This window comes from Megalops cyprinoides, chromosome 15, assembly GCF_013368585.1.
Source record: "Megalops cyprinoides isolate fMegCyp1 chromosome 15, fMegCyp1.pri, whole genome shotgun sequence".
Taxonomy (NCBI): Eukaryota; Metazoa; Chordata; class Actinopteri; order Elopiformes; family Megalopidae; genus Megalops; species Megalops cyprinoides.
The window spans coordinates 32,795,679-32,809,283 of NC_050597.1; positions in this window are offsets into that span (position 1 = coordinate 32,795,679).

Here is a 13,605-nt window from a genome sequence, read left to right on the forward strand (position 1 = left end):
GTGGGCTTGGTGGTGAGCAGTTGGTTTGCTGTGGATTGGCTCTGATTTCTGTGTGGTTTTGTTTGTACTTTGTTTAAAAGTAAATTGATTTTGTGATGATTTATCCCTGTTTTTGTCTTCCTCTCTTTATGTGGGACACCCGTGTGACTGCCCATGCAGTAGCGTGTGGGTATTCTTCTACATTATTCATTCACATATTTTACATTATTCTGCTTTTGCTGAGCACCTCCACAGCAGATGTGGGTACACCTCTATGAAACTGCATCTCTCTCCAAAATGTGGATTTGTGTTGCTGCAAAATATGCAATCTTCCATTTTGATTACATAGCAATGGGAAATTATAAACATGTAAGGAATGCAACTGCTGCTTCCCGGATTGGCCACCAGATGGTCACATAACGTCCCGTGTTCTGTCTCATTTACTTAATGTCTTTCACCTGTGTTGATTAGTTATTGTTCACACCTGTGTTCTTTGTTATTTAAGCCCTCCCCTTTGTTCATATCTCTGCTCAGTCTTGAGTTGCTGTGCATCTCCCCTAAGGGTAACTTTGTTTCTTTTTGAACCAAACCTCTTGTGTCTCAAGTCATCTCTGCATTTGTGTTCTCTCTGCTTCTTGTCACAAAATGAGACTGTTTTCAGCATGTGGTCTTCCCTAGCAAGGCCGAAACCCTCTGCCCAGGCATGGTTGATTCGCCCAGGTCATCTAGGGAGGAGAGGACTGCCACTAGCATTACAATTGATTAAAAGTGCATTTTTATGCAGCACAATACACAATTGCCTTCCTGCCCCCGACCATGTGCAAAATATTTAAATATTAAACCTGATTCCCAGAATTTGACGAGCAAAATAAGTGTTTTAAAAACATACGGCTCATTTGCTGAATGCAGGGTGATTGAGAATAGGTACCTGTCCATAAATTGAGGAGAGATTGTTGTAAGAAAAAAAAGGAGGATGGAGAAGAATGCATGTTGATATGAAAGTTTTTAATTCAGTAGAAAACAGTATCGAAGCTTGGGGAAAAACACAGACTTTGGGTTTAGCGGTGTTGGAGTGAACCCCGATTGTTCAAACTAATTCCCATATATACAATGTAAGGTTGTTCTTGATGTAAACGAAACAGACCTACAGTCCCCTCCAAATTTATTGGAACAGCAAGGCAAATTCCCTTGTTTTTGTTATTCACTGAAGACATTTGGGTTTAAGATCAAAAGATGAGTATGACACAAGAGTTCAGAATGTCAGCTTTTATTTCCTGGTATTTACATTTAGATGTGTTAAACAACTTAGGATATATCACCGTTTGTATTACACCACAGAATTTTTAGGTGAGCAAAAGTAAAGGAACAAATAATCTTAAAGTAAATAACATTTAATATTTGGTGGCATAACCCTTGCTTGCAATAACTGCCTCAGGCCTGCGACCCATCGACATCACCAAACTGTTGCATTCTTCATTTGTGATGCTATTCCAGGCTTTTACCGCAGCTTCTTTTAGTTCTTGTTTGTTTCGGGGGGTTTCTCTCTTCAGTCTGCTCTTCAACAAGAAGAGGTTTTTTAAACCTTTATAGGTTTAAACCCAGGCCAAAAAGTAGACTAGTCATGCAAAGCTATTTAATGTTTGATCAATCAACCTTAAAGGCAACACCTGGTCAACAAGAAACACCTGTCAGTCAATGTTCCAATAGTTTTGCTCACTTGAAAAATGGGTGGGTTCAAACAAAGGGTAGTATGTCCTGAGTTGTTTAACACATCTAGATGTAAATACCAGGAAATAAAAGCTGACATTCTGAACTCTTGTCTCATACTCATCTTTTGATCTTAAACCCTAATGTCTTCAGTGAACAACAAAAACAAGGGAATTTGCCTTGCTGTTCCAATACCTTTGGAGGGGACTGTATCGACTGTATGATAATCAAATCGGAGTGACACTTTTTAGGTTACGCCCTTGAGGTAAGTGAACCGGACCTGTCGCCTGAATGATAATGAAGTCAGAGTGCCAGTTTTGAGAAAGCCAGGATACCATCGTTTGAATAAGCCCAGATACCCCTTCCTCTGAGACAGTTCTTGATTGCCCATTCCCAGTCCCAGTCTATAATTGTTTGCCATCTCGATTGACCCAATTGTTAAGGTGTCGGCAGCCAAAAGCTCTGGGACACATGTTTCAGGTTGTTCTTTACCTTACCGGTACCCAAATAAAGTGTGCCAAACAGTCAAGGGGGCAGAGGAGTCTCCCTTTGCATTTCATTTGTCACAGAAGAGAGTGGATGCTAGACTAGTATTTTATTGACTTCAATATGAGCCCTGAAAGCGGGTTCCGGTGGCTGTCCGGGACACATTTAGCCTTTTATATGCTTACAGGAGTTATTTTGTAAAAATTCATTTGAAACAGACATTAATTGTTACAACATTACTCTTGTTTGTCTTTAGTCCCCAGCTGTCATGGGGAGGTGGTTTGAACTCATCTGTTCCCCACCCACAATATTCAAAGTAGGGCAGGTAATGACTTGGAGTCCATTTCTCTCCTGTGAAATCTATAGCAGTTCCTTGCTTACTAATGGCAGCTATAACTTTCAGTTCTGTTGCTCAGTCCTCTGGGATAGCCCTTCAATGCAGAGAGAAAGATGGATAAACATTCTACAGATTGTGTGAGAATTTTATTGCCATTGAGTTGGTTACAAAACCATAAAATCATTTCAAATCATGTTTTAGATTATCTCTAGATATCAACTGTAGTAAAGGTGTTTTATAACTTTATGTATTTATACATTTGCAATAGAATTACCCTTTAAGCTTTAGTTTTTCAGTGCTGTGCCATCCTCTTTTTTCAGTGATTCAAAATGAGCAGAGGTTCACCATTAAAGCACTTCTCAAAGGTTGAAAAATCCCCATAGCCCACACGTCCTGCTACAGAATCTGTGATTATCCATCTTTGTCTGTACTATGTTTTATAAAAATCCTAAAATTCCCTTGTGAATGAATATACACATGTTAACTGAGAATTATATACCTGGACATAAACAATGCTCCATTAATGCATTGATCTTGCCAGACAAACAACACTGCCGAGTACCCAGTAGAAAGATAAAATGAACGCCCTCAACATTTTTTCCTGGAATGTGCACATTTATCACTAGTTGTGGTGTCAAGGGAACAAAAAATGCCTTTTTGGTATGTATTTACCAGTGGTGACGGGTGAGATGGCTGGGGAAGCCTGAACACCACCTTTAAATCTATCATTACTTTCAACCTGTTCCCCTTTATCCTCCTTGATTAACAAAACAAATAATTCACAGAATAATCAATACCAATTGAGTAATTAGGATAAATGATTATTCTCGCGAAACAGCGCAGATTGTCTGTAGTTTGTGTGCTTGCGAAAGCTACAACTTGAGATTTTTTAACAAGGATTGACCGCGTTCCCCAGTTGGGAATTCCAGTACAAGCGGGGGCCCAAGATGGCGTCATAATCACCATTATCATGGCAAACTCTCCAGATTTTTTTTAAGAGATAGCAGTTTATTTCGGTTTTCTGAAGTCTGCCACTTGTGACAAAGGTTTGTTAGTTTGTTTTACAACCTAACAGCAAGCCTTTACTTTGACCAATAATCATAATTTGAATGAACAAAGGAATTTTTATCCATGGCGTCTAACACAAGCGCAAATCAACCGCTACCTCTGAATCTCCGACCAAGAATCCCATCAGCAAAAACAGGAAGATGCTTGAAGACGAGGATATTACACAAAACGTTATAGCTACTCTTACAGTCGTGATAAATGAAAGAGCCGATGGTTTACAGGAGGGGATTAAAAATCTGAAAGATTCAGTCAAATTTAGCTACCCTGAGTTGAAAGACTCAAAAGGGAAAATGACGGAAATGGTTATCAGAGTGGGTAACAATGAACAGAAAATACTGGAATTGGAAAACAAAATCCTAGAACTCTCACCTTATAAAAGGTGCTGGGATCTGCGTTTATTCGGCCTGGCTGGAGCAAACAAGGAAGATATCCGAAAGAAAGTAATATCTATCTGCCAAGAGACGATGCCAGATTGTAGGAGCAAGCTACCCAAAGTGATCGACAGTGTTCATCAGCTCGGGCCAAACCACACCAAGACAGCCACCCAAGAGACATTATAATACAGTTCTCAATGCATCATTACCGTGACTGTCTGGAAAGCTGCGAAATAATAGTCATATCTACGTGAAAAGAAGCTATGCTTCAAGGAAGACTTTTCCTTAGAGGATTGAGCGAGACACAACCTGCTGTGACCTTTAGTGGAGAAGGCGAGGAAAGATGGCAAAACAGCTTACCTTATTGGTCTGAGGGCTTTCATTATGGAAAACAGTGGGAGAAGAAAGGAGATTCACACCATGTTTATATAATGTCGGTATATTTTTTTTTTTTGCATTGTAGCAGTCACATACTGCCAAATATATTCTCACCAACATGATCACATGAGTAACTTTAGAGATTTATTTTAACGCGGGTTTTCCCCCCATAAAGATAGCTGACCGAATGCATGTGTCAGCCAGCACTTAACAGTCACCGACCGTCTTGGCTAGTTTCGAGGTCAATTAACTTATTGATTATCTATGTGCCTTAGATAAAACATAAAACTTCACATTGGGATTTCAATTTTTATTAATATTACACCTGACAGCACAACTCTTCGCTATTACTATTAGGCTACTGGGGATCCATTGATACGTGGATAAACTGCTACCTAGCTGCTAACTCTAGGTAACATTACTAGCCTGCAGATTCCCCATACAATTATATGGTGTTCCCCGAATCGGACACGTTAACTTTACCATTTTTTTTCAATTGAAGGCGCACAGAATCGTTACTGTAGACAATTATTTAATATACATCTGACAGATCATGTAAAAATTACAAAATGATAACACAATAAAACACACTGTTGAGAATGGTCATTTTCTCTTGGTACTGGTTAGGCTACTGCCTGGTGGCTTTCTGCTTATGCGCCGCAATGTTTGTAAATATAGGAAATGCAAAGTTAAAGTACCAAATAATCATAAATAGCCTACCGCAGCCACCTTGTTGTAAAACATATGAATGAATGCTCATTTAGACCTATTAGCAATGTTGATAGGCTAATTTAAACTGATACGCTGTGGTAGGCTACCTGCATTTAAAGGGCTCAAATAGGCTATTTTTTGTGGCTCCAGACAGATTTTTTTTTTCTTTCTGGCCAAAAATGGCTCTTTAGATAGTAAAGGTTGCTGAACCCTGGCCTAGTTACTTGATTCTACAATGTGCTAGTGTAAGGTTTATATATTTGAAGGTTTTACAGCTTCAGTTTATTAAGCTGCTAATGTCTAAGAATTGTGTTTGTATCAGGAGATTGTCAGTTTAGGATATTATTCTCCATTGCCCAGGGTTATAAGCTGTTCTAAAGTCATTTACTATCTCTTTCTTATTAATCATTTCTTCCTTATCTATTATTTCATTTAATGCTAGGGGATTAAGAGACAAGACAAAAAGGAAAGCATTTTTTTTTGTATGTGAAGAGTTTAAAAGCAGACTTATGTTTTATACAGGAAACACATTCATGGTCAAAAGATTCTAATTTCTGGAAAGCTCAGTGAGGTGAGGAAATATTGCTCTCTCATGAATGATGAGTTGCATCTATTTGGTAACATCTATGGGAATAATAATAAAAAAGAAAACAATTCATTGAAATCTTAAACAACAAAATTGATTATATACTAGGGAAATACACAAATATGAAAGTAATATTGGGAGGTGAGTTTAATCTCACTTTGAATAATGGTATTGACAGATATCCTGCCAGATCAAATGCAGCCTCCAATATTACAATGACAGACTTTATGTACAGGCTAGACATAATAGATATATGGAGACTCAAAAATCCCAATGAGATGGAATTCATATGGATGAACAAAATGAGTTCTCTGAAATAATGTATAGATTTTTGGCTAATTTCAGAACATATGGATAGCTCCATCTGTAAAGTTGATATTTTACCTGCTCCCTTTTCAGACCATAAGATAATCTTGCTAGAAATAGTTGTGTCTGCCTCACATAAAACACAATACATATTGGAAATGTAATAGCTCTCTTTTATCCAATAAACCTCTAGAAAGGAGCATTAAAAAGACAATAAACAATTATTGGCAGATGGCTGTTATCCAGGATTCGTTTGGAAAAAATTGGAAACTTCTTAAATTGGAGATCAGAAAATTAATGATGAAAACTGGGGCTGACTTTACAAAAGCAATGGTTAAAGAAGAAACAAAATTAATCAAGGATATCATTTCATTAAATAATATTTCACCAGATAATATTTCTGAAGAAGATAAAGTAAAACTGGCAGAGTTACTGATTAATGATTGGAAGAGGGAGAACAAAATTCAAGTTATTTTTTTTTTTTAATTAGAAAAACACCATCAGAAAAATAATTGCTCAGAACCCTTAAGAAATATCAACCATCTGTGAAAATTTCTACAAATCTCTCTATGATTCAAATTCATCAATTACAACAATAGAACAATTCATAGATAACTGATGTTAAAAAATTTGTAGAGATAGCCTTAATGCATGTGACTCACCCATTACTGTAAAAGAAATTGAAGATACCATTGGTAAACTCAAACACAACAAGAGTCCAGGTGTTGACGGACTAGTGTCAGAATTTTACAAAAGATTTGCTAAAGAAATATCACCCTTTTTACGTAAAGTATTTTTAGAAAGCATAAAGAATGGAAGGCTTCCCCTACCATGACTCAAGGCCTTACATTTAATACCAAAACCACAAAAAGATAAATTATCGCTTGATAATTGGCGACCTATTTCCATCATTCCATACAAAGATAATAGCCACATGTCTAGCTAAGAGGCTTAAGGAAACTCTCAATGAAATAATAGAAACTCAGTCTGGTTTTGTGACGGGCAGACATATAACTAACAACATAAGACTGGTGTTAGATATTCTAGATTACTCAGATTACTCTGGGTTTACGTTAGCTGGCATATGCCAGCTTTTAGCCAGTATCATGTGTAGTTGTCCGGCAGATGAAAATGTCAACGGCCAAAATGTCCGGTGGGAAATATTCCAAATAAATAAATTCATTAATAGCATATTAAATAGCCTAATATTGTGTGACCTATAAAATATGTTGCCAAGACAACTTAAATATAAACTTATATTATGCAAAAGTTTGGTTTTGCCTCCGTTGTTACGACAATGAAAGAGTCGGTGTTTGGTCATGTGACTAAGCGTTGCGTGAGATCAAAAGCCTGTAGCACGCCTTGCATTCCATAGCAACAGCCCTGCACTTTGGCTCTACTCCGCATATTAGCACGACTCCAAAATGTCAAAGACATCCCTTGGCCAGTTTTTTTAAAAACCAAGTGATGGTGCAAGTACTACAGCCAGCAAGACTACAGAAAAGCGTCAAGCTCCTAAAGAAATGGAAGATGCGACAGCCAAAATAACCAAACTATGTTTTAAACCAGAATGGCAGGAAGAGTTCAAATGGTTAAGACATGAAAAGGTGGACAGAATAGACAAAATGTTCTGTACCATTTGTGAAAGGACAGGTAGGACAAATGGCTTTATCAAAGGGTCAATCAATTTGAAATCCTCTGCACTGACAGAACACAGTCAATGCTCTGACCACACATCAGCTGTTCATTTAACACAAGAGCAAAGTTCCATGAAACAGCACTGTGATAGCGTGATCAAGTCGAGAAAACACACGCTCATCTCGCAGCTGAAAGTCTTACCACGTAGCAAAAAACAACGTCCCATGCCATCAGTTTGCTGGGTTAACAGATTTATTGAAATTTCTAAAAGCCCCTGGTTTTGAAAGCGACGCAAGTTTATACAGACACAATGATTTGGTAAACGACATGGAAATCGCTCTGGAAAAAAACTCTGAAGAGCTAGATGACAAACTCAAGAGAAGTGACTGTCTAGGTCTAATAATTGATGAAACTGAACATTACAGTAGACAAAAAGCTCAATGTACTTGAAACTGGAAAATGAGGGGAAGACCGAAACATGTTTCCTGGGTATGACGTTAACTCGGGGACAGCACAGTGCATTTACAATAAAGTGGTGCTTGATCTCAAGGAGAGAGGTGTGGATATCAGCCGAGTGACAGGTCTGGGATCCGACGGAGCCAGTGTTATGACAGGTATACACTCTGGAGTTGGCTCCCTCTTGAAAAAGGAGAGTCCGTTTTAGATCCAAGTGCACTGTTTGCCCACTGTGTGGCACTGGCCACAGCTGATGCATCGAAAGCTGTTCAAACAGTTTCAAACTACAAGGGCACAATGAATTCAGTGTATTCGTTTTACAAGCACTTGGCAAGCAGGACAAATCGACTTCGTCAGCTCCCTAAGCGACAAGGACATGACGAATCTAAAAACAATGCGCTGTGCGCTGGCTCTCTCTGGGCAGGGCAGTGGATACCATAAAGCATAACTGGCCTGCGCTCATAATGGAGCTGAATGAAGAGGCTGCTGGTGGCAATTCTCAAGGTCATGGACTTCAGTCAGATTCAAGCGCACGGATTCATTGCCCTGACCTATACACTTTCAGATATCCTGCCAGTGATGAACAAGCTAAATCTGCGTTTCCAGAAGGAAGACGTTAATTTAGCCAACATTCTAGCGATGGTGCAAGCCTCTGTAGCCTCTCTGACCCATCTTAGACACCCCAGGCCCAGAAGAACAGGATTTGAAGCATGAGTTTGTTAACAGTGAGTTCAAAGGCATCAAAGTGACACAGGCAGAAGAGAAATTTGTGCACATATTCAACACTGCAAGGAAGCAGTACATCGAACACCTCATTGATGCTCTTAAGAGATTCCCCAGTAATGACCTGGACATCCTCAACTGCTTCGATACAATCTTCAATCCTGCCAGATACCCAGGAACTGACTGAGTCTCAACAATTTAAGTTTTTATAGGCTAAGGCTAATAGACGGATTAGGGATGTTGCGGTCTAAGCATGGTTTAGGCTATTATTATTATACTTTTGGGCAACATTAGGCCTGCTGTGTGATTAACTGTAGCCTAGATAATTTTAAATGGTTATGTTTTCCACAGAACTTCAGCAATATGATTTATCATTTTGGCATAGCGAAGGAGACGGACACCGGCACACGGTTTCAGGATTCAGACAGATCAGCCTATTATAACTTTTTTTTTACAATTTTAAAAAAAATGTAGGTTATTATATGGCTATTTAAAACAAAGAACAACCGGACATAGTCTATATGGCTGGAATTCTTGAATATTCAATTAAAAAAAAAAAAAAAAAAAAAAAAGTCTAGCTTAAACTCTGACTCAGATCTTATAGAAGATGAGGGTTTTCTTTTTTTGGACTTTTATGTGGCCCCTAGTACATCACCAAGGAGTACTGTTACCACTGTCTAAATATACTTGATTACGCCACTCCCATTGATGGGTGGGAGAACCCTGCACTGTATGTACAGGCTTGAAGCCTTCCCCACAAGCTCATCAGTACAGAACTGGACAGTACTCAGGCTGATGTACGAAGTATATATTTTATTATGGGAGTTAAAAACAAATGCAAACAGACTATAGACAAGTTCATAAAGAAATACAGAGTGCAAATACCAACGTTACCACAGATCAGGGCATATAAAACAGTCAAAATCCAGATAATACAAGAGGCAGAACAAATATTCAGGTGTGTATCTAGAGGAATCCACCCCTTTCAAGAAACATAATGGACACACACGCTGCACTTCCCCTTCACACAGCACACACTAGTTTGTGATACACCTCCCCAAAGCAAACAGAAAAGGAGCAGACAACTGAGCATAAATTAAAAAAAATTGTCCACAAGAAAAGAGAAAAAAAGCATATAATGCCACTCTAGATATCACAAGGGGGGGGGGGGGGGGGGGGGGGGGCAGTGTGCGATTTGCCCAATACGGATGGATACAACTAGTACGCCCTTATAAAATGCTTAATTGCACTCCACCACGTTATATTGCAAACGGTTGAAATTGTCAGTTTCCACAACACCCACACCAATTGCACTGCAGTAGAATATTGCACTGGCCACTATTGCACTACCCCCTCAAGATGTTAGAAGGCTAGGTCAAAAGTCGCGAGCGCTGAAAACATTCTCGCTCACAAAGCAGCCACCACGCGCAAGAGTATTTCTGCTTGGCGAACGCTGGAGGGCATACGCGCTCTTTGACAATTTGGGGGCGGAAATCAAGGGAGTCACTGAAGGCTGTAACATGTAAATAGCTGACGTTAGCTATGCTTCCCCAATCATTCAGCCGATTGCATGCAACAGACGTTAGAAGTAACGTTAACGTGAGTAAATTGCTGGGTTGTTAGACGAAGCCAACTAGCACCATCACTTACATGTAAATCTTCAGGTGTTACCGCCATTGCTCCGTCCACTGTGTCTTCAACTCCAAACTTGTTGTCAGGAGTTGTTTGAAATAACAAGCCTCTGGCCAAACAGCGTCTGCCTGTCGTTCAGTTCACAGAAGCTGTCAATCAAGGTTCAAGGAGGTCGTGTGGGTGTGATTGCGTTGAAAGTGACCAATCATAAGAGGGCCAGTGCCTCCCTTGGTCCTCCCAGCGGCAAAGAGGAGTGGGGATGCCGCTGGAGGACCCGAACATCCTGTCCTCCAGCGTCTAGCCTGGCTGAAGGTGCATGTGAGGCACCGAAATACTGCATCCAATTATGATGTAAGTGTATTATATTTATGTTTATTTTATATTTATTAGTATTTAATTATTTGATCATTTATTTGTGCTTTGTAAAACCATCAGTCTTAATGAGTTCGTTGTAGGTGCCATAGTCACTCACTTTGGTTATTCATGTCACATATGAATCAGTATTGGTTATATTATCTGTATTATCAGCCTAATAATAATAATAATAATAATAACAATTTTGTATCTTTACAGACTCAAGATCAAGCGGGGGGAGAGGAGCTGGAGGGAGAGGAAGAGAGGGAGGAGGACGACGACGACGAGGGTGTTTCCCCGCCTGCAGGGCCTGTGTCCACATCAGTACATGTGGAAAGTACCCCCTCTCAGAGTCCCCACCCTGGATCTTCAAAAAAGAGGAGGAAAAATTCTATGGACGAGGTGGATGCTGCATTGCTGGCAAGGCTGGAGGAGTTACGAAAACAGGAGCAACAAAATAAAAATGTCTTCAGCACCTTTACAGCCTATCTAAACACCGTGCTTCAAGAGCTTCCTCAAGCTGAAGCAAAGAAGCTGATGAAAGAGATCCAGCAGCTGATGTTTAATTATCAGTAAATTATCAGTAAGATGTAAAGTGTTTTTATTACTGTTTCACTGTTTTTTTTACTAAAGAGTTATGAAGCAATAGGTTCTTGTGGATTTAACTGTGTGTGTGAATTTTGTACCATCCCTGCTGCTGAGGCTTGGGACATGCGCTGGGCGCGCAAGCCTGAGTAGTGGGTGAGTGCTCATTCAGTTTTGATGCCTTGAGTGAGAGTAGAGTATACTGTAAATAGTCATGAGAACACAGAACACATTGAATGAGGTGTGTCCAAACTTTTGGCATGTAGTGTATACACTATGTATTTGTTCATATGCTTTTCAGTTATCAATTTAGGTGTGTGCGTGTGTGCTCTTCTTTCAAGAATTTGACCATTGTATTATATTTTAGTTATATTTGCCCTTGCACTGTTCACTGTTCCCAGTGCCTATGGAGCTTAACTGTACTGTTTTAGGAAAATAAATTATCACTTTGTAATTGCCATTTTCCGACTGGCGGTATTTATTTGAAAACTTATTTAATTGATGCTTTTGCATTTTCCATGTCAAACAGGTTACTCCAAAATGCACTAGAATACAGTAAATTGCATCTAAGAAATCCATGGGGGATTTCCGCCACAATACACATATAAAACATATACAACAAGGTAAAAAACTAACAATAAAAAGGGACCTAGTTTAAAAGTCTGCCACGTCTGACATGCCTGTCCTGCCACTCAATTCTTCCTTGGTCTGTTTGGAAATATTCCTTAAAAATCTCCCTAACAACCATGCCATCCTGCGTGGCTCTTGCAGCTGTGATGCGGCGGGTGGGGAGGAGGTTGGTGTCTCCCTGAATCACCTGTCTCCATTCTCCAGGAGCACCTTCCGTGTCGACCATTCCGGGTGGTATGTACCGCTGTTGTTCAGGGAGGGATTGGTCTCCTTTGGACAGGAAATTGTGCAGAGCCACACATACCTTTGTGACATCCTCTGCTGTTTCAATTGAGCACTCCATCGCCCTTCCGAGGATCCGCCACCGGGCAGCAAGAATGCCAAAGGCGTTTTCGATGACTCTCCTGGCTCTCGAGTGCCGAAAATTGTAAACCTTTTCCTCCAGAGACAGTTGCTGAGATCCTATTAACAGAATATAATTAGGCTATTAGAAATTATATTTACAGAGGATAAACACATGTTGCAACAATGTAGCTAGTCAGAGCCTTTGGGTAAAAGGCAATAAGGCTCCATTATAATTAAATCTTAATGTCAAAAATGAATTAAAGATTTATTAGAAAGGCTACTCCACTCACTTACCAGGGAATGGGCGCATTAGATTTATCTTTTGTGGAAAGGCTTCATTGGCCACAAAAACCGGAGGTGTGAGAACATCTGTTCCAGGCAGAGGAGCATGTGGAGGCACAGGGAGACGTCCCTGGATTAGCTGCTCTCCAAACTTTGTTCTTGCGAAAACCCCAGCATCACTCTCCTTGCCGAAGGCTCCGATGTCAATGAAAGTGAAGCGATAATGTGCATCACAGGCAGCCATCAAAATAAAACTAAAAAAGCCCTTGTAATTAAAAAAACTACTGCCGCTGTTTGCCGGGGCATTCACGCGGACATGTTTCCCGTCCAGGGCTCCAATGCAGTTGGGGTAATCCCATAACCTCCAGAAATCTCCACGGATGGCTTCCCATTGCTCTCCATGTGGGAATCTGACGTGGTCCTGCAAAACTACCCAGAGAGCCCGGCACACCTCCTTGATGATGTTGGACACCGTCGCGGTGCCCAATTTGTAACTTGCCGCCAGGGCTTGTTGACTAATCCCAGCAGCCAGAAATCGGAGAGTGAGGGGAAAGGCGCTCTGCCTCACAAACGGGAGCTCTATGTGACCCTACATGGGTGATTTCTGGTGTTAACTGGCGAAGCAAATAGTCAAAAGTTGCGGCGGACATACGGAAATAGGAGAAATGCCTTTCTTCATCCAGTTCCCGCATCGGCAACACGAGTGAGAAAAATTCACCGTTCACAAATCGGTCTTCATTCAGTGGCCTTACATGCCACCGCCTCGCAGACCTCTGATTCTTTCGTTTTCTCCTATTTCTCAATACTGTCAGTATGATAACCTCCTCTACTGAAGCCATTACTGTTGCCGGTAAGCAGCTGACCACTGTATGCAGCCAAAGATACTTAAGTTATCTTCCTTGAAACTCTCTGATGCAGCTGACAGAAGCGTTGACAAGGCAACGGCTGCCATGACAACGGCTCTGTAATTTACGACTCAACACTGCCCCCTAGAGGACACACTGACAAAACGCTGAAAACGGACGGAG